General features: G+C 51.4%; 1 non-coding gene and 1 pseudogene across 1 annotated transcript; one reads left to right on the top strand and one right to left on the bottom strand.

The window, feature by feature from the left end:
- Window positions 1-6705: 6705 nt before the first annotated feature.
- On the top strand, window positions 6706-6821 carry LOC142428268 (U5 spliceosomal RNA). The gene has a single exon (XR_012780195.1). It is a non-coding gene; the product is annotated as a U5 spliceosomal RNA (small nuclear RNA).
- Window positions 6822-21937: 15116 nt separating this feature from the next.
- Window positions 21938-22657, bottom strand: LOC142428105 (UPF0561 protein C2orf68 homolog; annotated as a pseudogene).
- Between the last annotated feature and the right edge of the window lie 2430 nt (window positions 22658-25087).

Genomic DNA, 25087 nt, shown 5'->3' with positions numbered 1-25087 from the left:
CTCCCACTAGGAGTCTGGGTCCCACTGTAGGCTGTGCTCATTCCCACGCTGATTGCAAGTCCCAGCAAGTGCTCAGGCAGCAGCCTCGCAAACAAAAGCAGCAGCACGTGGATAAGGGCTTGCTCTGCCGGGTGCAGGGAGCACTGCTTTCACAGCCTGACTGCCGGGCGCAGGGACAGCTGCAGCATTGTCTCAGACAGGCACGCACAGTTAAGTCAGCAGCGGCCCAGCTGGCTGGACGGCTGTTGACGGAGGGGCACCGTCATGCTCAGCACTGCCTCCCCAATAAAGGGGAGAGAAGCTTCCAGCAAACCCTTAGACGCCTCTCTCTAATGGTATAGGAGGCCTCCTCTAGTCTCACACGTCCGAGGACTGTGACTGATACTCCAGCCATGTGGTCCAGGAGTGTGATGGGGCCATGCTGTCTCCCTGCTCCCTTCACTTTGCTCCTGACCAGGAGGGCCTGCGAGAAGCAGCCTCCAGGCCTGGGGCATTTGGGGTGCAGGCGTACGGCTACCAGGGAGCAGAATGCCCCAGGGACAACTTGGTACTCCAGGGTGACGAGGTTTTCCCCTACATGGTGTGCTGTGGACACTGGAATCTACTTCACCTGTCTTGGAACTATTAAAGTCCATCCCTCCTACCAAATCTATCCCATCTCCTAGTGACCCTATAGGCTATCGTAGAACTGTACCCTGGGGGGTTTGAGCCAGTAACTTCCAGAAAACAGACAGCCTTACCACAGCTGGTGGGTTTGAACCGCCGGCCTGGTGCTCAGCAGCACCACCAGGGCACGCTCATCACATACTAGAACACGAAGCCCTTTGTTCCGACCCTTTGCGAAGGCAGAAACCCGAATGGCCAATAAACATCAAAAAATGTTCCCAATCATCAGCCATAAGAGAAACGCAACTTAAAACAGCCGTGAGATACCACCTAACACCCTCAAACGTGGCCCAAATTTTAAAAATCCGAAAGCAACAAGTGTTGGAGGGGCTGTGGTGAGACAGGAACTCTCGTCTACTGCTGGTGGACCTGTAGGTATGTACAGCCACTGTGGAAATTGATGTGATATCTAAAACGCATGGAAATCTAAGAGCTGCTTCTAAACAACTTGTGATACTGACTTGTCTGGAACAGGGCTATGAGAAAGCCTTGCGCCTGGAAGGAGACCCTCACCACCCTGCCTCAGGTGGGCCCTCCCTGCATTCTCCCCGCCTCCTCCAGTCACCTAAACCAGGCCAGCCAAAGCCAGGGCTGGTTCTGCTTCCCGGATCTACCCCAGAACAGACCCTCTTTGTCGCTCCAACCACACTGAAAGGACATGGTGGCCCAGTGGGCCCCAGGGTCCGACATCAAGTTCTGCCAGGTGATGAAGAGGGAACGACCCCTGTGGTTTCCGTGACCGGCTCCTTCAAAGGCTGGTCTTGCAGCAGGCGGCCCAGCGCAGAACCCAAGGCCAGCGAGTCTCCAGGAAACCCACAACTCACAGCAGTGGCCTTATGCCCACTTACTGCGACCCTACTGGGCAGGGTGGAGCAGAAACCCCGCCTTTCTCCCACGGAGAGGAGGGGGGTTTGGAACTGCCGACCTTGGGGTTCATAACCACGACAGCCTGGGAAACGCGCTGATGGGCTGAGAGGCCGGGGTGGGGGCGTGGGAGTGGGGAGCACGTGGGGTTGGTGGCCTGAATCATCGGGTGAAGATTCTGAAAAGAAAACCTTCAATACCCAGAGTCGCTTAGATGCGTTGAATGTTCCCTGGGAATCTGAGCAAAAAGGGGTGCGTGTCCCACGCACCAAAGGTCCAAGGGGGGCTGGGGCTCAGCAGAAGGGGTGCCATTTAGCCAGCTAAGGGCTGAAAGGCGCCGGGGACCAGCTGTCCAGCCGAGAGGCGTCCAGGGCGGGCGGCGCGTTGACCACAGCGGACGCCGGGCTGCAGGAGGGGAGCGGTCAGCCAGGCCGGGTATCCACCCCTCCTCCGGCAATTAGCCTGCTCCCGTGGAATGGCCCTCAGCGGGGGTCGCGGGACACTGCTCCAAGGGCGCCTGGCCAGGGCACGCCCCTGCCTGCCAAACCCAAGACGCCCCTAGCCCGCACGGCGTTTGGATTCTGACCTTGGCGCCAAGCTTTTAAACTGACAAGCCTGGACCATAGGGTCGGATTGGTATTTTTAGAGTGTCCGTGTGAAAGAGCGGGCTTATCGATCCTCCCCAATGCCCCTCGTCCCCACCCCAACTCCCCTCCCGCAGACACACAGCGTCAGGCCCCGCCCTGCCGCCTCCGCCTCTCTCTCTCTCTCTCTCCTCTTTCCAGCTCTCTCTCTCCACCTCTCTCCTCTCCCCTCTCTCCAACTCTCTCTCCACCTCTCTCTCTCCTCTCTCTGTCTCTCTCTCCACCTCTCTCTCCTCTCCTCTCTCTCTCCCCTCTCTCCAACTCTCTCTCTCTCTCTACCTCTCTCTCTCCTCTCTCTGTCTCTCTCTCCACCTCTCTCTCTCTCCTCTCCTCTCTCTCTCCCCTCCAACTCTCTCTCTCTCTCTACCTCTCTCTCTCCTCTCTCTGTCTCTCTCTCCACCTTTCTCTCTCCTCTCCCCTCTCCAACTCTCTCTCTCCTGCTCTCTCTCCAACTCTCTCCTCTCTCTCTCTCTCTCTCTCTCTCTCTCTCTCTCTCTCTCTCTCTCTCTCTCTCTCTCTCTCTCTCTCTCTCTCCTGCTCTCTCTCCTCTCTCCAACTCTCTCTCTCCTCTCTCTCTCTCTCTCTCTCTCTCCTCTCTCTCTCCTCTCTCCAACTCTCTCTCTCTCCTGCTCTCTCTCCAACCCTCTCTCTCTCCAACCCTCTCTCTCTCCAACCCTCTCTCTCCAACTCTCTCTCTCTCCAACTCTCTCTCTCTCTGTCTCTCTCTCTCTCTCTCTCTCTCTCTCTCTCTCTCTCTCGCTCTCTCGCTCTCTCGCTCTCTCGCTCTCGGCTCTCGGCTCTCGGCTCTCACTCTCTGCCACACACACGCAAACGCTCCACAGGCCAGCAGTCCTCCCGCGGGTCGCTCATTATCGCACCAGCTTGAGAAATCTTTCCAGGGGCGCAGGAACCAGGAGGGGCAGTCTGATGAAGTGCCTCACCCGTCAGTTCATTGACGGCTTTCGGCCATAGCTTAAGCCTGGCCAGAGCTGGCCCACTGCTGAAATGTTCCCCTTGGTCACTTCCCGGGGTCCCCTGTGCTCCACGCCCTCGCCCCCTCCGTTTGCAGCCCAGGGTTCCGGGTGGAGAGATTTAACCTGCAATGCCATTGGTGGCCGGTGGGGACAGAAAGGCCGTGCCATGAGGACCGCGTTCTGAGCACCGCGTGGACCATACTAGAGACGGGCCTTCAACAGTCCCCGCCATCTCCTTAGGATCGGGCTTCGGAAGCAACCTGTGTGACTTCGTGGCAGACACCAGTGGAAATAGGATTCGTTTGGATGCGATATTTCTCTCCATCCGACTATGCTGACGCTCACCTGTAAGAAACACGCTGAAAGGCTTGAAGACAAGCAAGCGCCATGGAGCTGAGAAGGAACAAAGCCCACATGGAAGCAGCACACCAGCCTGTGTAATCACGAGGTGTTGAAGGATCAGATATCAGGCATCAAAGACCCAGAACAAAAAAAAAAAAATCATATCATTGTGAATGAGGAGGAGTGCAGAGTGGAGACCCAAAGCCCATCTGCAGACAACTGAGGATCCCCTTACAGACGGGACTCGGGGAGGAGATGAGCCAGCCAGGGTGCAGTATAGCACCAATGAAACATACAACTTTCCTCTAGTTCCTAAATGCTTCCTCCCCCCCACCACTATCATGACTCCATTTCTACCTTACAAATCTGGCTAGACCAGAGCATGCACACAGGTGCAGACAAGTGCTGGACACAGGGAATCCAGGACAGATGACCCCTCAGGACCAATATCAAGAGTAGCGATACCAGGAGGGGAAGGTGGGGGGCAGATAGGGGGAACCAATCACAATGCTCTACCTATAAACGCCTCCCAGGGGGATGGACAACAGAAAAGTGGGTGAAGGGAGACATTGGACAGTGTAAGACATGAAAAATAATAATAATCTATAAATTATCAAGGGTTTGTGAGTGAGAGAGGGTGGAAAATGAGGAGCTGATACCAAGGGCTCAAGGGGAAAGAAAATGTTTTGAAAATGATGAAATGCATATGTACAAATATGCTTGACACGATGGATGGCTGGATTGTGGTAAGGGTTGAACAAAACCCCAATAAAATGATTTAAAAATTTTTAAAAAGATAAACACGCTGGGCATAGATCAGTGTCCACAGGTTTAGACACCAATGTGCAGCAATTCACCGACTCCCCACAGGGTGAAATCATCTACAGACCAGGTCAAAAACTCCCTGCCATTGAATCAATACTGATTCACAGAGACCCCTGTGGCTCCCCGAGACTGTGCCTGAGTAACAAAGCCAGGTGTTTCTCCCGCAGGGCTGGTGGTGCTTCAAGCTGCAGACCTTTCAGATCACAGTCCAGTCCCTAAGTACACCACCACCAGGGTTCGTAGATCACGGCATAGAAAACTTTCCCAGAAGATGGGGAAGAGTGTCAGCTTGGTGGATCAGTCGCTTACTTTTTAAATGTATATTTTAGCCGTTTTCTTGACAAACGAGTCACATGGGGTACAATTCAGTGGTTTTATTTATCGAAGCGAGTTGTGGGGCTATCACCACGATCCATTTTAGAAGACTGTCTGCATTCTTATTTTAATCCTTGGCGCTCCCCATTCCCCGCCCCGCAACCTCCCCTGACATAACCCTAAGGATCCTGGATTTCACAGAAAGTCAGAGTAAAATTTAAAACCAATAATAACAATATAAAACACAGAAAACACCCAATCCAAGAGAAAGCAAAAAATAATCATGTAAAATGTAACCGGCGGTTCTCTGCAGTAATCCCCTTTCCGGTGCACGCTGTCTGAGGGCTAGGTTATTCCCGTCCTTGGTCAATGGGCCGAGGGAGTCCAGTGGACGTTTAATCCACAGAGGGACGCAGCAAGGCGGCTTCAGGCCTCTGCTGTCATCCAGAGCCTTCCGCACGCTGGGATTAATGAAACGGGGTGCTCAGAAGTTAAGCTCTAACACAATTCCCTGCTCTGCTCTTGGGTTGGTCGACATGATAAACGGGGTGCGGGGCCGGGGACAGAAGTGAAGTTGTCAGGGATTTCATCTTACTTAGATCCTCAATCAACACCCACAGAGGCAGCCGTCGAGCAATAAAACGACATATTGCACTGGGGAAATTTGCACAAAACCTCTTGGAAGTGTTAAACAACTGAACCGACACGTTAAAAGGTAAGGCACGCCTGCCCCAAGTCCTGGTATTTGTAGTCGCCTCTCATGCATATGGAAGCTGGACAATGAATAAGGAAGATGGCCGACTTGACTGACTCGCATTATGGCGCTGGCCAAGAAAGCATCCCATAGACTGTCAGGGGCAAGAGAACGAAAGAACAGATCTGTCTGTTTTGCATAAGACACAGCCAGAACGCTCCTTAGACGTGAAGATGAGACTCGAGTACTTCGGACATGTTAGCAGGCGGAGCCTGGCCTGGAGAGGGACATTGCACTTGAAAAATAAAGCCCCAGAGTCAGGGCTGACGACAGTGACCTTGTACCACAGGGGAGAAGTGCCCTTCTGAGTTTCCCAGAGGAACTGCTTACAGGAGTAGAACGAGCTGATGAGGGCTTTGAACTGCCCACGTGCGGATGACCAGCCCAGAGAGTCACCAGGGCGTCTCCAGGGACAGAGAGGTCGACAGCACCGCAAAGGAGTCTGGACAAGATGCATGGACACGGCCAACAGTTGCGAGGCTGGGGGCGCACCAGGCAGTGCTGTGCGAGCAAGCACTGGACTCGACGGCCCCTGCACACTCGCGGGGGGGGGGGGGGGGGGCAAGGTTGCTGCTTCAAGTCCATCCAGATCCACTTTGGGGGGAACAAAGCAGGCACTGAAAATCTTAGGGAGCACAGCCCTACTTTGGCACACACTGGCCCCCCTGAGATGGAATTGCCTTGAGGGCAACGGCTTTGGCTTGACTTTTCACTCAGAACTCACCCCGGGAGCTGGGGTCAATCCCAGACACCACACCGCCGACCTCCAAGTGGGGGTGAATGCATGTTGGAGAGGGGCCCCTCGGACTGCCAACCAGCAAACCTCACCTCTTTCCACTGATTCCCAGTGTCCTTGTTATCCAGCGCCGCTAGAACCAACACCACAGGGGCGCAGAGGATCGACAGAAACGTGTTGTTCTCAGTATCGATGCTGTTGGTAGGGGCTGTCGACTTTTCTTTAAAAATTCAACATAAGACGTTGTCCGAGCTGTGGTTGTAAAGCAAAGTCGGATCGCAGGTCGGGTCCCTGGAGCTCTGGTCTCCGCTCTGCCCCCTAGTGGTGCCCCGGCTCATAACGATTTCCGGAAACTGGAGGGTGATGACGCTCGCTATATTTACATATCCACAATGCATTGCACGGAGGCCGAAGTTTCCACTATAAAACAATTAAAGTCTCCGCTCTCTGCGACCCCAAGATGAGCATCCTCTCATGGAATTATAAAATAAGAAGGGAGATGTCGCCGGTTCTTGCGCTGGATACTCACCATTAGTGTCTTAGGTGTATCAGTTACTCCAGCGATGAGCCGACCAGGTCCTTCTTATACTCTGGTTTCTCTTCAGATCGTATAAATCTTTCGCCTTTTACTAAAGATTTCCGTGGAGAGAAACAACTCTGAGTCATTAACCAATTTTTTGAGACCTTGTTTCTGCAAGGTTCACTTTGGTGTTACAAAGACAGACAAATTAATCTGTTACTTCCTTGTTGTGTTTCGTATGTACTGTTTCATTTGTTTGTAGGCTTTTTTTTTCATTCCAGTACAATCCTTGTAATCATTGTAGCGCTTTGTGTTTTCTTTGTTCTTTACACAACCTGTAACGCTCACGGGCGTATGGCTTGGGTTAGTGCACCACGGTTTAAAAGTAACAATGTTTATTTAATGTTTATTTACTGTAACATTTTTAAAGGACTGTGCAGAGGTTGACTTGGCATTTTTAGAACTATTATTACGCTAAGGGAACCTAGAGAGCAGTCTTACGGGGTTGATCTGAGATTAATGTGGGGTCCTTGTAAAGCTCCTTCATAAGATTTAGATACTGAATTGTGACATGTAAGTTACTTGCCAATAAAGCTGTTGGGGGATAAAGAAAGATGGAGTTTAAAAAGGGTCCCTGGAGTTCCTGAATCCCCACCCCTTGGTCATGCACTTAGTGTCACCTGCCTTATTCATAGTAAGTGTGGGGTCGGATCAAAGGCGATATTTATTCCCTTGGCTAACTGTCAGGTGAGGCGAAGGAGGAGGCTCAGGAAAGCTTTATGAAGCCTCTTAAGTGCTCTTAGGAAGGAAGGGAGGAAATGGGAGCTAGAATCAGGTTCAACTCCAAAGTCCCCCAAATGATAAGATTTAATAATGATATGCATTTCTTTTTTCTGTCATGTCATAGAAGTTAGGAGCCCTGGTGACGTAGTGGGCTACAAGGTGGGCTGTCAATGGCAAGGTCAGCAGTTCAAGTTCACCAGTTTGAGCATGCACAGACTAGGACCCCCTAGCACAGGTGAAACCTAAAACCTGGCCTCCAGCTAGGACCAAGACATCATACAGGTGGGCCTAGCTCAGCCAATGGGGTCAACCAATACTTTCAACCCCGCCTCCCCAGCCAGAGGTGTTAAGTTCCCGGCTGAAGGAAAGCCACTCTGCCTTTTTGGTCTGCCCTCCCTCAAGGGCATGCAATAAGGAGGGTCTTTAGCGTTCAGGGCCCAACGAGAGGCCTCTTGGTTTCCGGGACTCCCCAGTTCCGCACCTGTGTTCTTTTCCAGGTGATTTTTCATGCCCAGTTGTGAACCCCACAATGGCTTCTGCACTTGGCACGCTTCCCAGAAATAGCGTGCATCCTTTTGAGACTGTGAAACCTGCAACTTTTCCGTTTCTTCATAAAAACTCACTTGGATTAGATTACAACGTGCTTCTGTGACGTGAATTCTTTCAGTGTTCTGCAGCAAGAACCCACCTTGACCCCACTCAAAGCGGGTGAAGAGCCAAAGGGCAAGCCCCCACCACCCCAACCCCCCCACAATCTAGCCTCCTCTGCCAGCTGAGAGTGCGCCCTCACTCAGCCTCAGGTTGTCCGCACCCTGTCCTGACGGCACTCTGCACCCTCACGGGCTCCAGCCCAAGGGAGCCCCATGCTGCCGCTTTGGGGCAGCCCACTCCCCTAAGCCCTTCCACTTCCCGGAAGCTCCAGGCCGGGGCTCGCCTCCCACCCCAACCCCCTCTGGTTCTCTCCTGTCATTTCCTCTGAAGCGGCCCCTGTCCCCCTCAGGAGTTAACTGTCTCCCCAGCAAGAAAAATATTTTAAAGCCCTTTCCCCACCTACCTGTCCCCACCCCCACCCCTTGCGAGCTGGGAAGCTCCCAATGGATACACAGAGACCCTCCCATCTGGGGAGTTGTTTTGAACTCAGTCAGGCGGACTTGAGGGGACACAGGACAGTCCTCTGAGGGCAGCTCAATGTCACTTGGCCCATGGGCCTGACCCTCCGAGACACGCAAACACGTCCCGTGCCGCCGCACCGGCACCCATCTGTCTGCAGGGAGAGAGGGAGAAGTCCAGGCTGTGCCACGTGCTTACGGACAGCGCTCCTGGCGGCCTTGAGGAGCAGCCACGTGTGAGCGTGTCTGTCCTTAAGTTTAGGGACACGATGGGGAGTGACAGCCACCCGTTCTGCAGGCCGGCACAAAAGATTTTGGGAGGGGGCGTGCTCACTGCTCCGCCGCCCCCCTCCCGCCCCCCGGAAGTGGCTGGGGAGCTGCGGGGTGCGCTCCGCGAGAAAAGGCAGACTCCGAGGATGCTATAAAAAGGAGCCGAAATAACAGATGTGCTCTGCTACGGTCTTTATGTTCCCTGCTTCGTTTATCACGCACGTCTCGCAATAGCTACTCATTTGCACATTTTCCTCAGTCACTTCCTCCCTCCAGCGGGAATGGCTTAAAATAACAACCGCCAGTCAAGGTCAGCCTCGCCGCCAGGCGGAGGAGCCAGCTGCTCCAGGATCATCCGGGACTGGGTCCACCCTCCCCGCGACCCTCCAGTCGGCCCTGCATTCAAAGCTGGACGGAGGGGAGAGGCCGGGCTGCCCGCCTCCCCCTGAAGAAGCCAGGATGACATGGAGACTTCCTCGGGAAGTCTGGGCTGGGGGCCCGAGGGGAGAGCAGGAGCCAGCTGCTGGGAAGAGCACCTGACCTTCCCTGTCCGCGCCCGCCCCCATGCCACTGTAGAAAGGCGGCTCCAGACACTTTTTGGACTCTGTGGGCGTGGACAGGTGGTTTCGGCTCTCTGGGTCTCAGACGCCTCATCTGGGAGAGGGTCCGTGCCAGACCCTCTCCACCTTCAGTCCCACATCCTCCATCGCTCTCCCCTCCCCTTTCCCCTTGCCGTCAGCTAGAAGAAAGAATGAAGGGGTGGAGTCTAGCCTGTCAATCAGGTCACAGCCTCAAGATCCCTCCTTGTGGGTCTCTCTCTCTCTCTCTCTCTCTCTCTCTCTCTCTCTCTCTCTCTCTCTCTCTCTCTCTCTCTCTCTCTCTCTCTCTCTCTCTCTCTCCCTCCCTCCCTCCCTCCCTCCCCCTCCCTCTTGTATCACATTCCTGTTGACAAGCCTCCTGGAGCCACACTGGTGGCAGCCAGCTCTGAGATGCTTCCACGGCCACTGGATCCACAGGACTTTCCACCCACCCGCCTGCGATCTTCCTGCATTCAGCATCTTTTAACGTGCTACTTGAGTCTGAAGAGGAATTCATGGGCTAATATCGGACTTATGGACTTGATCTGGATTGGGCTGGGATGTTTTATTGATGCATAATTACTAGTCAGCTGGGACTAACACAAAGCCTAATCCTATTAGACAGAACACTGGCTGCCGTTGCCTGCTGTCAAGTGGACATCACGCGTGGCGATCCACACACACAATGTCATAAACACTGCCAGCGCCTGCACCCACCCCACAGTGACCCATAGGGACTTCACTGGCTAGTGCAGCACGGGACCACCTAACGTGCTTCCTAAGGCTTTAGCGGGCACCCTGCTGGTAGCATCATGCAGCACCTCCAGCCTCCTGACTCAGCCCTTCACAGTCTGGTCTTGACACTGCTGCCAGCCGCTTCCTCCTCTGTGCTGGTCACACACACACACACACACACACCGAGAGAGAAAACCTGTTGGAGGCATCGCCACTTTCACCTCCAACCAGTCCCACTCCCCGGCGGCACAGCCACTGTGCAATTCCTCCAGTATCAACGCCCCTCCGTCTCTGACTCCACGGGCTTTGTGCACTTTCTTCCTTTTCCATTGCCACTCCCATCGCTCCAACTTGATCCCCAAATAGTTAAAGAATTGATCCCAGGGCAGCAAGTTTGGCTTTTGTTTTTGTTATGGTTAGAATTCTACCTCCCCATCCAATTATGTGCTGTAAATCCGAAGGTTTCTGTTCTTGAGTCAAATTCTTGAGTGATGAGAAGATTAAAGGAGTGAGCAGAGCAGAGACAGATGGGCAAGATAGATGCAGGATACTGGAGAGTGCCAAGAAGCACAGAGATCAGGCAGATGCACCGGAACAAGAGGAAGGGAGGGGAGAGGAAGGGAGGGAGAACACTGGGGAAAGAATTGGGAAGCAGCCAACGGAGCAGATGTCCTGTGCCCACCTGCCCATCATCAGCTGGTCAGCTCAACAAGAACCACCTTTGAGATCAATCATCCTCACTTAAAACACACAACCTCGTAGCCGCCAAGTCTGTTCCCACTCAAATGTGTCAGAGTAGAACTGTCTGGCTCCATGTGGCTTGTCAACAGGAAGGCGAGGCAGAGAGAGAACATGGCCCACCTCCAGGGAGAAAGAGAGGAAGTTCCCAGAATCCTCATGAGAAGGTCACTCCCACAAGGTGGCATCATCAGGCTGTGACCTGATTGACAGGCTAGACTCCACCCCTGACTTATTTATCAAGTGGACATGAAATTATGAAACCACCACAATCCAGATCACTGGTCACAGATAAATGAGAATTACACTCATGTGAATGACATCATATGCCCTGCTACCTCCAGCCTGAAACCCCTGCTGGTATTATGAAAATGGGGTGTTGTGGTCCACCAAGGGGCCTGGATAGCTTACTAAGAATGTAAAATAGATGATACACCTGTGGGGGTGGGAATATGCAAATAAGATATGTGGAATACTAAAAAGGGGATCAGTTTGATCATTGCATTGTGTTAGGGTTCACTAGAGAAACAAAACCACACACTTGTGATTTTATATATCTATATATAGATAGATATACAGCACAAAGAATTATAACAGCTAATTAGTCCACACAGCAGTACATAGGGCTCAGTTCAACTCACTTCCATGGAACTGTGAATATACTGGAGGTCCTTCAACTCACGAGGACTGCTGGGTCCAACGTCAGGAAGCATACAGCTGAGTCTTTCTTAGGGCAAAGCAGGCAGTCCAGCCACAGGCAGCAAACAGCAGGGTGGGTCACCAACAGTCAGCAAGATGACAAGATCTGACAGTCCCAAGCTCAAGCGAAGTACACACTAGCAGCGTGGCGAAGCAGGTCTCAAAGGAACCTCAAGTTCTGGCAACACGATCCACGAGTTGACAGTCCCACAGATAGTTAGCTTACAAGTTGAGGCAGAGAACTAGCTAAAGCAGTCTCAAGCTGGTGAGAGAGAGAGAGAGAGAGAGAGAGAGAGAGAGAGAGAGAGAGAGAGAGGGAGGGAGGGAGGGAGGGAGGGAGGGAGGGAGGGAGGGAGGGAGGGAGGGGGAGAGAGAGAGAGAGACAGAGAGAGAGACAGAGAGAGACAGAGAGAGACAGAGAGAGACAGAGAGAGAGACAGAGAGAGAGAGAGCGCTTGTGGAACCATTTATCTCTTTGCCCTCCAAACTACTTTATTAATCCCACATGTTCCTATTGGCCAGGTTGGCACAATGAACTTACCTATGACACCCTACAACTTAAAATGAGCCATCTCAGAGGCAGAAGGGAGAGGACCTCAGACCAAGAAGAGACAGGAAGGAGCCCTTGGACCCAGGATCCCTTAGACCCAACAAAGAATTAGAAGGGTGTGGGGTGTGGGGGGGTGGGGGGGTGGGGGGGTGTCAGAACCAGAAGCTGCAGCTGCTTCCGGAAACCAGCAGGAGGTGGTGTGATGGGCTTTCCAGGCCACAGAGCAAGAAGGCTGAGTGCCTTTGGCGGGAGGCTTGCTGGAGGTGCAGTGCCTCTGGGCACTTGATGGAGTGGGTTTGCCAATTCACAAAGCTAGAATGGAAAGCTTTAGGGCCCAGGCTTACTGGCAGAGTGGGGTGCCTCTGGGCGCTTATCAGCAGACTCAAAAGAGTTTTGTAACATTTGCCTGCCCAGAGCAGAGGGCACGGGGCCATGGGGTGGAGGCGGGTGGGGAGAAACGTGCCTGCAGCATGGCTGAGACTGTCCTGATGGAGGCCCTGTGCCTGAGCACTGCAGAACTGACCTGAAGGCTGGTCCTTCTCTCACAAACCCCTTAACTGTGAGTACGGCCTGTGAGTTTGAGTCCTGGGTGTTCACGGAATGGAAAACAGACACGTGCAAACCAGGATTTTCACCAATCCTTCCCTGCTCCCAGCAAACGGGTGACTGCTGTTTCCCTTCCCAGGGACAGCTTCGACCACACCCCGAGCCACCCCGTGCCACCGGCCTCCGAGATCAAAATGGAAGCACCCAGCTGCTGGAGGGCTCCCTCTTCCCAACAGCACGCAAACCGAAGTAAACACCTGCTTCTTTGAACCTTCCCCGATTCACCCAAGACCAGCCCACAGCAGCCTTTTCCAAGCCTGAGGGAGAAGCCCCGCAGGGCCCTAGTGTCAGGGTCTCTGACTGCAGCGATAACACCCAGGGAGTGTTTCTGGCAGGTTTTTGCCGGTAGGGGAAGCCTCTTCTAACCCTGAAATTGGAGATGCATTGGGCTGTAACCACGAGGTCAGCAGTTCGAAACCACCAGTCGCTCCTGGGGAGAGAGAGATGGGGCTTTTCTACTCCCGTAAAGAGGTATCATCTCAGGAACCCACCAGGGGCAGTTCCACCCTGTCCTAGACAGCAGTTGAGTTTTTCTCTCCTACTTGCAAATTCCAACAGCCCTTGAAAGTCTCCTTCGGCAGATAGATTCCTTCTCCAATAGTGAAATTGGTTGATGTCCGGTTCCCTCACTAAAGGAAAAACCAGGAGGCAGACAATGTTCTAAAGCCTGTCTGTATCCATACCAGCGCCTGTATTCAGCAGCGACCACAAAACCCACACTCACTGCCATCCATTCGCAATTGCCAGCGTGGGTCTCTGAGATTGCAATCTTTTCCGTAGAAAGCCTCCTCTTTCTACTGGTGGCTTTGAACTGCTGACCTTGTATTCAATAGACAGTCAATAAAAAGGTGGCTGAGCAAGCCAGTTTGTCTTAAAAAAAAAACCACCCCAAAACAAAAAAAACATAGTTCCCTGATCAGCCTTTCTCTAGGCCCAGGTCCCCTTGGCCCACAGTTCTTTCTGTCCACACACAGGTAGAAAATCCTGAAGACCAGAGAGGCTCCCAGAATCTTCACTGTGTCTTCACACACACACACACACACACACACACACACACACACACGCCACCCATCATTCCTCGGCGTCAGAGGAAAATCATTTGTCACCACTGCCATAAAAGATTAATAAGATTTTTTAAATGATTAATAAGATTAATTCCAGGTCAAAATTAAATTTCTTATTTTATTTCCTTGAATGTCTTTCTCCAGTTTTGAAAAAAAAGCACAATAGAAGGACTGACCAGATATTAAAACATATTCTAAAAATTAAAGCAATATTGTCCAGATACCCAAATAGGTAACTGACAGACTACTTGGTATGGTACTGAAAGTGGCTAAAATATGTGGAGGAACTGCTAGGTTTCTGGAGCGGGTGACACCTTCCTTCTCGGCTTCACATGTTAAAAGAATTCACGCCGAAGCATGGCGTTGTGCAATCCAAGTGGGTTTTTATGAAGGACAAGGCAAGTTGCGGGTTTCACAGTCTCAAAGGGGTTCACACTATTTCAAGGACGCATGCCAAGCCACGCAGATGCCGCGCTGGGGTTCACAATTGAACACGGGGAAGAGCCCCCACGCATGAGGAACTGGAGGTGGGGTGGTCCCGGGAGGCCAGAAACCCAAGAACCCTAGAGGCTAAGCATGTAGGCCAAGAGGCTGTGGGCCCCAAGTAGGCCCAGAGTGGGCGCAGGTGCATCCATGCGGAGGAGAGAGACATTCACCCACCACCTACCTGTGACCAGGAGCAGGGTAAGAGAGCACCACACCTTCCCACAGCCAGGATATTTGAAACCTCTAGCGGGAGGAGGCGTGATTGATGATACTGGCTGACCCCATTGGCTAAGTTAGGCCCACCTGTGTGATGTCATGAGCCTGGGCCTAGTTTGGGCGCCCAGGTGTACCTCCCACCTGGCTGGGGGCTTGAGTGTCAGCACACTCAGTTTGGGGTATAGGTGCTCAGAGGTTGCCTGGTGTCTGTCCAACCTCCTTTATGGGGCCTTCACGGGCATGGGAAGGACAACCCCGTCCCAAAGCTGGCTCCCTAACAGAACTTGGTAAATAATGAAGGTGGCCTCAAGCTAGTGGAAGAAATTATGTTCTGACTAAGTGAGATTGAGATAACTCGATTTTATCGCTGATTAAGTAAGGCCACCGTTCACATTGCACATGTGATAAATTACAAACAGATCGAAGATTTCAACATAAAGGAAAAAATCAACCTTAAAAATCCTGGAAAATAATGTGGACGAATTCCTTTGGAGCCTAGGGAAGGGAAAGTGGTAGTTACATAATCTGGTGTTAACCTGACACTATGAAGATTGAAGGGGTGGAGGTTAGCCTGTCAATCAGATAGCAATCTGATGACCTCATTTGGAGGCACTATGGAGATAAATAGCTCACTGGAGGCGAGCCCCACATTCTCTGCTTCGTCTTCCTGCTGACAAGACATATGGAGCCATGCTGATGGAACCAGAGCTCAGGAGCTGGCGGAGCCCCATGGAGACCCATGCCAGTGCTGAGATGCTTCTACCACCACTGGATCCACAAGACTTTCCACCCACTGGCCTATGATCTTCCTGTATTCAGTAACATTGTATGTGCTGCATGAGTCTGAAGAGGAATTTATAGAGTGGTATTGGACATATAGGCTAATATCAGACATATGATCTGGACTGGGCTAGGATGTTTCCTCAATGTACAATTGCTCTTTTATATAAAACTCTTTCTTATACACATATGACTCTCCCTGGACATTTTTCTCTAGTCCATCTGGAATAACACAGGAAGCTTTTAAATTATGGTAAAAACTCACTGCCACTGAGTCAATGCCGACTCATAACAACCCTACAGGACACATTCACATACGCTCACACACACTGCCATCCAGTCGATGCTGACTTATAGCAACACTATAGGACACACACACTCACACACACGACCATTGAGTCAATTCCATCTCCTAGTGATCCGATAAGATAGAGTAGAATGGTCCCTGTGGATTTCTGAGATTAATTCTGTTTTAAATCATTTTAAATCCAGTTCCGATCTGCACCAGTGTACATCCTCTGGTCTAGCCAGACTTGCAAAGTAGAACTGGGATGAGACGGTAACTTTTGTGAGAAGTGGAAAGCCTCACTGCTCTCCAATAGAGCCACTGGTGATTTCGAACTGCTGACCTTGTGGTTAGCAGCCCAAGGTATACCCCATTAGGCCACCAGAGCTCAGTTCAACATTTAGGAAAACCATACAGATTTAAACTCTAAGCTGTTTTATGTTTCAAAATAACAATAAAGCTACACCCTAGGCAAAAATGAGAAATGTAGTCCTGCATTTCCACTCCTGTCTATTAACCCTAATGATCTATCAAAGAAGATTTGAACAGACAGATGCAGACACATGTTCACTGAAGCCTGTCACGACAGCCCAAAGATGGAAACAAGCCCCATGCCCCATGCCCAGCAACGAGTGACTGGCTTATGGATGGAAGTGCGTCCTCCCAAAATATGTGCCAACCGTATGAAGCCATGGTTCTTCTTTTGAAACCCAAGTCTCTTGATTGGAGAGAAATGGCCTGAGGGCCCAGGTGTCTCTGTTTCCCCACTCCTGGGGCTTCGACACGTCCGGGAGCTCAGGCGGGCAGGAGAATGGCTTGGTGCAGAGACTTTCAAATGGGTCATCTGCTCAGAGGGAAGCCCAGCCCTGGCCCTGTGGGCCTCAAGACTGGACATCTTTAGGAGAGTAGAAAGTCTCGTCGACCTCCTGCTGAGAGGCTGCTTGGTGGCTTTGACCTGCTGACCTTGAGGGTAGTAACCTAGCATGTAACGCATTACACCACCAAGGCCCCAGGGAATTTAAAAAGAGAGAGAGAAAGCAAATATTTGAGCTTAATCAGGATTTGGGCAAATGAGAGGCATTCACTCCAGGTTGGGATGTCATACTCAGGTGATTTCTGACTACTTCTACACATTAAAGCAGAAGCACTGCATGGGGGCTTCGTCCTGCCCTGGTTGTTTTTGCATGCATTTTAATCCTCAAAATGGCCAACTCAAAAGTCCTCTATCCCGCTTCACAGAAGAAGGAATCCGGAGTGGAGAGTAATTAAATTGCATTACCAAGATCACCCCAGAGAAAATGGCAGGAGACAGAATTTGAAGCCTGGCAGTCTGACTCCAGAGCCTGCGCTCTGGACCACCACCCTGTACCAGGTTTCCATTCAGCAAGTGCTACACATTTTGTTCGATGACAGTCACCCCCACCCTGTTTAGCAGCACTCTCCCCATTTCTCTCTGTGTTTCCCGTTGCCACTCAGCCTGCTTTCCTGTCCCCTGCTGTCTTCTTAACTCCATCCCCCAACAAAAAGCTGCCCCGGAATTCCCTATGGTTGGTTGTACTAAGCCGGGGGCTGGCAAACTTTTGAGACGGAAGAGTCGATTCTGTTGCTCACAACCATGTGAACATTATCCGAGAGTTAGACATATAATCTTACAAACAAAATCACCAGTATCTGAATACTATCCTTTAAATTTTTTTTCTGATTTCACTTCAGAGCTGCAAATACATACCGAAAGAGCCAAATAAGGCTCTCAAGCAGCCAGTTTGCCAATCCCGCTTTAAGGCATGGGGACCTCCCTGGGGTTATTTTTCAGCCTTGTGAACTTTTCCTCGGGAACTAACTGGGGGAAGGTCTCCAGAGCAGACCTGCGTTACACATCCATCCAGCAGCTCCTCCACCTTCTGTTTCCACCTGTCCATTGCCCTCCCCCTCAGCGGCCCTCCTTTACCCCACTCCCTCCCTGCTTCCTGTTCCCACCCCCCTTTCTTTCCTCTGCACTGGGTCTGCCCCTTTGATTTCATTCTAAGGTGTGTAAATCACACAATTGTTCTTATCCCCTTATCAGCCTTTGTCTTGTGTGCCTCCATTCCACACCTGAAGGCCCCTAGTCTCCGGAGTGCCCTGTGTTGAGGCTGGAAGCCTGGTCTGTTCTATGGCTTTGAGTTTTGTTCCACGTTTGTCCCGTTTTATCCAGGGCACCTGGATCTCTTTCAGAGTGGTCAGTCATGGTTGCTGGGCACTGTCTAGTTCTGGTCCTAGGGCCGTAGGAACTGAGATCCACATGGCCCAAGGGACGCACTGTCTCCTTGCATCTTTGTTGTTCTTGGCTCTGGAGACCAGTAACTGCACCTGAAAAGGATGCTCAAGAGCTCTCACCAATGTACGATACAGGACATTTTCTTTCTGGACCATGTTATGTCAGTTGACCTTGATCTTGAGCTAGGGATTTTTTTTTAAGTGTTTAACAAGCCCCTGAAGTAGTGGTCCCTGGAAGAACACCAGCAGCATCACTTGGGACCTTGCTAGAAACCCCACTTTCCAGGTGACACACTAAAGTTGAGCTTCTTGAATGTAAGCAGGCATCAGAATCCCCTACAGGGCCTGTGAAATTCAATCGCTGGATCTTTCCCCAGAGGGCTTCGTATTGAGTAGGCTTGGAGCGGCTTCCTGACAAGTCCCAGTGTGTGCCCGGTCACAGAGGAAGAGAGGCGTCCTCAGGTGAAGAAGGGTGTGCAAGTGGGGGTGGGGGAGGCACAGTCACGGGTTTGACCATGCTTTGGAGCACCTGCCGTGTGCCAGGTGTTTCCTAGGGGCCGGGCAGCCAGCCAGGAACGAAACAGAGGCCCAGGCCCTGCTCTGGAGTGCCCTCCTCGTGGTAGCCTTGGAACGCAGTACATGACTAGTACAATGGAGACCCAAAAGCAGTGTGCGGGGGAGAAAGAATAGTCGGTGAGGGGGTGCTCGGGAAAGCGTCTGAGAACTATGGCAGAGACTGATGCCTCTGCCTTACACAGCAGCAGCTTGTTAGCTGCACACATGGCAATCCAGAATAAAGACTACATTTCCCAGACTCCTTTGTACCTGGCTGAGGCCATATCTTTAAGTACCAGCCAGTGAGAAGCAAGCGTCAATTTCCAACTCGCAGAAATCTTCCTGAGGAGGATGGACCTTTGCATCCCACCCCCACCCCCACCCCCACCCTGCCTTCTTTTTCTCTCCCTTTGTTCATTCAGAGGCTTGGTTTGTGGGTGCTGCCATCTGGGCCCATGAAGCTGTGGGGCAGGCCTTGGGAATGGAAGGGCAGAGGCTGAAATGAACCTGTTCTATAGGGTCACTATGAGTCGATTGATTCGACGGCAGTTTATTTGAAGTCTTGATGTGCTTCTTAAAAGCAGCCTTGGCAGCTCTGAGACTCAGTATCCTTGGGCATGGCGATTAGCTCACACTGGCTGTAGGGCCTTTTCATTGGAAAAAAAAAACAACAAAAAAAAAGCAAACCTGACAGCTTAATGTTTTCTTGTGTGTTTGAAAGTAATTGGAACGGTCATTCTTCACACGTGGTCATCAATCTATCAGCCTGGCTTGCTCAGAAAAAAGATAATCAGAAACGATGCTGAAAACATCACCAAGGGCCCAGAGCTCAACTTAATTCATGGCCATCAAGTCGATTCTGCCTAATGGCCACCCCATAGGACAGAGTAGAACTGGGCCGGTGGGTTTCCAAGACTGACACTATTTTTTCTTCTTTTTAAAAAATCATTTTATTGGGGGCTCGTACAACTCTTCTTACAATCCATACATCCGTCTATTGTGTCAAGCACGTTGATACATGTGTTACTTGAGCCCTTGGTGTCCGCTCCTCATTGACTGCAACTTTTTACAGGAGTGGAAAGCCTCATCTTTCCCTCAAGGAGCGGCTTGTGGGTTTGACTGATGGCCCTTGAGGTGATCGGCCAAATGTGTATCCACTACCTCACCAGGACCCAAAGCTAGGTGGTGAGACTTCAAATCTTTTTACTTTTTGGTTTTCAAAAGGAAGGCATTTTTTAATATAGAAAGAAAAAACAAACTCTTATTAAGATGTTTTCTTTGTGTCACTGCCCTGGAACCCGGCCCAGGATTTGAACCCTTGAGGCTCTTGGGGTCCAGTTTGGCTGAGGTCCGTCAAGGATGCCCACTCAGTATTCCAACCCTAGGGGGTGACCCTGCCATTCTCTGGCTCTCATGACAGCAGTCTCGTTTATCTCTATTTCCCCCAGAACAACACCCTGCCCTGGAAAAGGCAACGGAGGTGTAGCCTTGCTTGCTCCCCGAGGAGATGACAGGGCACTCAGTGGGCAGACCGCTCACCTCCAACTGCTACACAAGGACAAGAGCTGACAACACAACCTTGGCTGGAAAGGGTCGGGATGGCTTCTCCTGAACTCAAGGACAGTCCCCTCCCCCTGGTTTGGGGTCTTGTCAAATGCGTGCAATGGAATGTCCCACCTACAAGGCTTTTCCTGCGTCCCTCCCTCCTGCGGGGAGTGCCGTGCCATTCTTGGAGAATGTGCACAAGAGGCACCTTGTCACTGGAACCAAAGAAAGCACAGAGGATATGGAACACAGCAGGTGACTCGAGGAAGTCGGTGCAAACCAATTCCTTGGCACTTGGCAACTCTGAGCATATTTTGGTTTCAGCAAGAAGAATCGAAGGCCTGTGGGAGCGGCCAGTGTCCACGAGAACAGCCTCTAGCTGCACCTCAAGACGCATTCCTGTCATTCTGCTGCAGCTGTTTGACAAGACCCCAAACCAGAACCAAAAAATTGAGCCATTGGCGGATTACACAATTTCCAAAAGTCCCCAGAGAGAAAGGCATCATCGTTGATATGTGGTGTCCAGCTATTTGGCTCTAGTTCATCCGCTTGCTGATTTTCCACCAGAGCTGCTGTTCTCAGCCATCTGTACCCTCCTCAGACTTCAATCCCTGACCTCTCCCCACTTCCAGAAGTGACCACATCTGATAACTCTTTCAACTCCCTTACCACCCAACACATGCCTGAAGAGATGCGTCCTCACGTTGAATGTTAGTCTACAAGCGCTCTTGCTTGGCCCTTCCTGCCTCTCCCACCCCATTTGTTACCTCTTCTCCGCTGCATGATTTCACAAATGCTATCCTGACCCAGTCTTGAAGCCCTGGCCAACAGCTGGTTGGTGCCCCTTCTAGAACAGCTGATGAGGCCTAAAAGGATGCTCATACCCCTGGACCATTATGCACCCACCCTAGTAAAATAGCAGGAAATGTAAACTCTCCTGTTAGACCTTGAATTACTACCTGCAGTTGTGCTGTTCACCCCAGCTCAGCTATCCAACTATCCAACAGCGAGGGCTGAGTCCGACACCCGGGAACCTGCAGAAATAGCCACAGTAACACATTCCTGAAAACCCACTTTCTTTTAAAAAAATTTTTTTTATAATCCTGAGATCTTTATTCCAGGGAATAAGTCTGGGAAGTTAGGGAATGAAAAGAGCCCGAGTCACAAACAGGCTCACTTTTTGCTCATGTTGAAGTTTCCTTTGTCTGTTAAGTCAACATTTGGAGAGACGGTTTCAAGATTGTTCCGATAACTTCTCTAGTGTGAGCAGATACGAGACAAACTAGGGGTGAGGTCAAAAGCTGGAATTCCACAGCCCTAACCAAGGCTGGTTTTGCAACAAGAAATCAATGCAGTTTCGTTCCAGTATCTTCTTAGTTCTCCTCTTCGACTGTGTAAGGCTTAGCCAGGAACTTGCAAGTCACGGAAAGGGAGGGAACCAAGCTTGCATACAGGCCCCTCCCGCAATGAAAGGTCTCCCACTTTATTGCTAATAGCATTACCTGGAGGACCCAACATCCAAAGTCCTGAGCAGCTGGCGCTCAGACCACTGTCTACACCTTCAGGGAGGCTGATATTGCCAGCGTGGAGAGAGGGTGGGGTCAAAGAGCTGGACACTACCTGAGGCGAGAATATGTATGGGAGAAAAGAAACAAAGCAACGGCGCCCAAATCCAGCTGAGAAAGGAGCCAGGAAAACATGGCCCTGGAGTGCAGATGGCAGGAGCCAGAAGAGCCACACACTGGAGCCTGAAGCCAGGGGGAACAGGAGCAGCCCAGTGTCCCATGGCACGTGACCTCAGTCAGGGGGTTGCAAGAGGGCCCAAAGCGCCAGAATGGGCAGCTCTTCCCAGAGACTCAGCTTTCAGAAAACACCAAACTCGAACAAAGTTCTCACAATATTCCAGAACATCAGGCTGGTAAACGGGTCAACACACGGGAAACACTGGCGTCCAGAGCGGTGCCAGTGCCGCACCACCCTTCTCTTGTGGAGGCAGGAGCTCTTGGGTTCCAGGGCAGCGGGAGGTGCTGGCACCCTGGAACTAGGAGTCAGCTCCTGGGCGGAATTCTTTCCAGTGCAGGCAGAAAGTGCCAGCCTGAAGAGGATGTGGCCAATCCCATCCGTGTTTGCTCTGCCGCTTTGCGATCGCTTCCTGGACACGCAGCTTGAGGGCGTCTAGCAAGAGCGGTCAGGAGGCGTGTGCGCTGACACCTCCTCACTCACCCTTCCTGGGTCGTCGTCCTGATACAATCACTGATGTGACCTCTCCGCTGTGCGCCTCGTACTCTAAGCAGAAGAGCCGATGGCCAGACGGCTCCAGCTCAGAGCCACCACTATGCTGCTTCCACGGGACTCCTCATAGAACCATCTGGACGTCACGGCAGGTAGACCTGCAGAGCCGGCTTGCCGGGCCACGTCGGTGCGGGCGTGTGCCGCCTCCGTGCCTTCTCCTTGGCCACCTGCTTCACCTTCTTGTCGTAGTCGTCCCGAGCGAGCTGGTCCTGTCGGATGTGGTGCACGAAGCCGTGGCTCATGTCCAGCCGCCCACCAGGCTCGCAGCAAAGCCCCTGCCGGGGGTCCAGCGCCGCCTCCATCTGGAGTCCTGCTCGCAGAGCCGCCGGCGCGGTCGGTGGCGGTCTAATCTCTAATTCAAGGAGGCCCATCTTTCCCCGAGCCCCACTTCCGGTTCCGAAAACCCACTTTCATGAGTTGCATGGTGTCCCAGCCTCAAATATGTCAACGTGATCACCAGTCTCATGCAATTACCCTACGGGTTGTAAATTGATGAAATTATCCGGTTGTTGTAATCCATACCACTTATGAATAAATTATTAACAACAGGCTCGAAAGGGCATTATCACCCTGAAAACACTCTGGGCCCATGACAGAGAGTACAGCATTGCTATAGTTTAAAGTGGTGGGCTGGCTTAAGGGGAGGGATATTCCAGCAGTGACATGCTCATCAAGTCGACAGGGGAGAGGGGGAGCTGGGGTGGACAGCAAAGCTGCAGGCGGTAATTCCAGGTCTAACAGGTTAGTTTACACCTCTTGCTAGTTGGCAATCAGAGTCCAGAGACATCTCGGGAGACTCAAGGTCTGTCAGGAGAGCAGGGAGGCAGTTAAAATCAAAAGGGAGTGACTCATGCCGAGCTGGAATGCCACACTGTGGTTGTCAACCACCCTCTGTTAATAAAGTAGCAGAAGTTAGGTGCATGTGTCCTTTGGGCCCAGGAGCCTTGTACTGGGAACTCCTAGACCCAGAGGATAGATGCCAAGACACACAGAGATCCCCATGGGACACTGAGTTCCCAGACAATGAAAGGAGTGTAACAGAGATAATGAAATGGCCTTCCTCTAAGGACCCACACCCTGTATTCGGATCTCTCCCCTCTGCTAACTGTGAGAAGAAATGTTTGCTAAAGCCACCGCATGTTAGCGCAGCACTTCATTCCTAAAGCACCCCCCAAACCTAGCTAACCATCTCTGGCGATTCCAGCGGGCCACTGCAGTGTCGTGTTGGGAACTTCAGGGCCACACTGGTAAGTTTTCTGGCCTCCCTCTGTATTTGCATCTGACCTTGAACATTACAGTTTCATCAAGTACAAGCCTTCCACCTTATGCTCCGCTAATGTTTAAAACACACTCAAGTTCCTCCCATCTTAAAAGCTATCACCCTCAAGCAGACACAGCACTCTTGTCACAACCTCATCACTACAAACTTCTGGCAAGTGTTGGCCCTTGCTGATCTCCTCATCCCACAGCCTCACCCCTCCTTGGAAATCATCCTCGATGACATTCCCCCTTCCTCCATCTTGAAGGGGCCTTCTGTCTCAGTGGAAACTCTCATGGTTGTGTCCGTTCTCCAGGAGTCTTCTCACGCAGGCTTCCATGGATGGGCTCGGCCACTAAGAATGTTTCCACAGCTGCAAAGTGGGGGTGGATAGCATTCCAAACTAAGCACTTGCAAAGTTTCAGCATGACCTGGTGCTCTAGAATAGAATCCCTCCCCCATAAGTAGGAATTACCTCCGGAGACATTGGGCTAACGGACTCCCGCTCCAGTTCTGAAGCACCGAATCCTATAATTTTAGACTGTTCCCCTAGAAAGGCCGAAGGTGAAAGTGGTTCACATCTACAAAGGTACTGGTGTGCTGTGCCTGGTTGCCTAGAGGTAGTCCTTAACACGTTAACCCAAGGTGACTTACATGTCAAATTTCTCCAGATTGCCTGTGTTGACATTAGGCTGGGTCTATCGGGCCATGTACGCTTGCAGTCTGAACCCACCAGCCAAGGAACATTCCCATCCCCACCTCCCTGGCCTTTGCTCCAGTGACTGAATGCTAGCCCGTGTGCCAACTTCTTCCAAAATACCCTGCATGCTCCATGTTCCTGTTCCCTTCTCTTGGTAACCACGATTATGCGGAAGTCAAATAAAACCAAGACTCGCCATTGGATTTATTTGGCACCAACTCAAGACCACATACCACGTCAGGCTGAGATGAAAGGAAGACATCATCCCCGACCCCATGGAGCCTGCAAACTAGTAGGGAAGACAAACAGTGAACCAGCACATAAAACAATCGCCTGCAATTAATGCCACATAAGCTACCCACAGGGGGCTGTGATGGAGACGAGGGGACTCCACTCCTGAAATGAAATGAGGGAAAACCAGAGAAAGTGGTTAGAAGCTGGTTTTGATGCCGCACTCCCCGTATGTCATGGGACATGACCCTAAACAAGTCACTCACTCTTAGAATGTTTGCATTTATAAAATGGGGATGGATAATGAGACCGGACAACAGAACAAAAAATACTAATCATGAAAACGCAATGCTTTCTTACTGCTTCTTCAGGCTCATTATGATCTGGCTTTTGTAATCTCATTCTTGCCAGCTAGCCCCAACTTTCATTCCACCCCTCAGCTTCCACTCATTTAATTTCATCAGATGAGTTGGGAGCTTTCTGTAATCTGCTGAGTGTCTGCTCCAAAGCCTGACACCCAGTGATGGGAAGCAGCATTTGAAGACTAACCTGTGTGTGAACCAAGAGAAAAAGTGAAAAATATAAAGGTCTTCAGCAAGGTCCAAGACCTACTTCATCCTCTGAGACAGTACAAAGGTTGTCCTAGGCAGAGGTGTAGGATGTGGAGACAGGTGGACTAAATCTTCAGAGGGGGGAAAGTCATCTGCAAA

Source organism: Tenrec ecaudatus, chromosome 15 (assembly GCF_050624435.1).
Source record: "Tenrec ecaudatus isolate mTenEca1 chromosome 15, mTenEca1.hap1, whole genome shotgun sequence".
Classification (NCBI taxonomy): Eukaryota; Metazoa; Chordata; class Mammalia; order Afrosoricida; family Tenrecidae; genus Tenrec; species Tenrec ecaudatus.
This window is presented reverse-complemented; position numbering and strand designations above follow the sequence as displayed.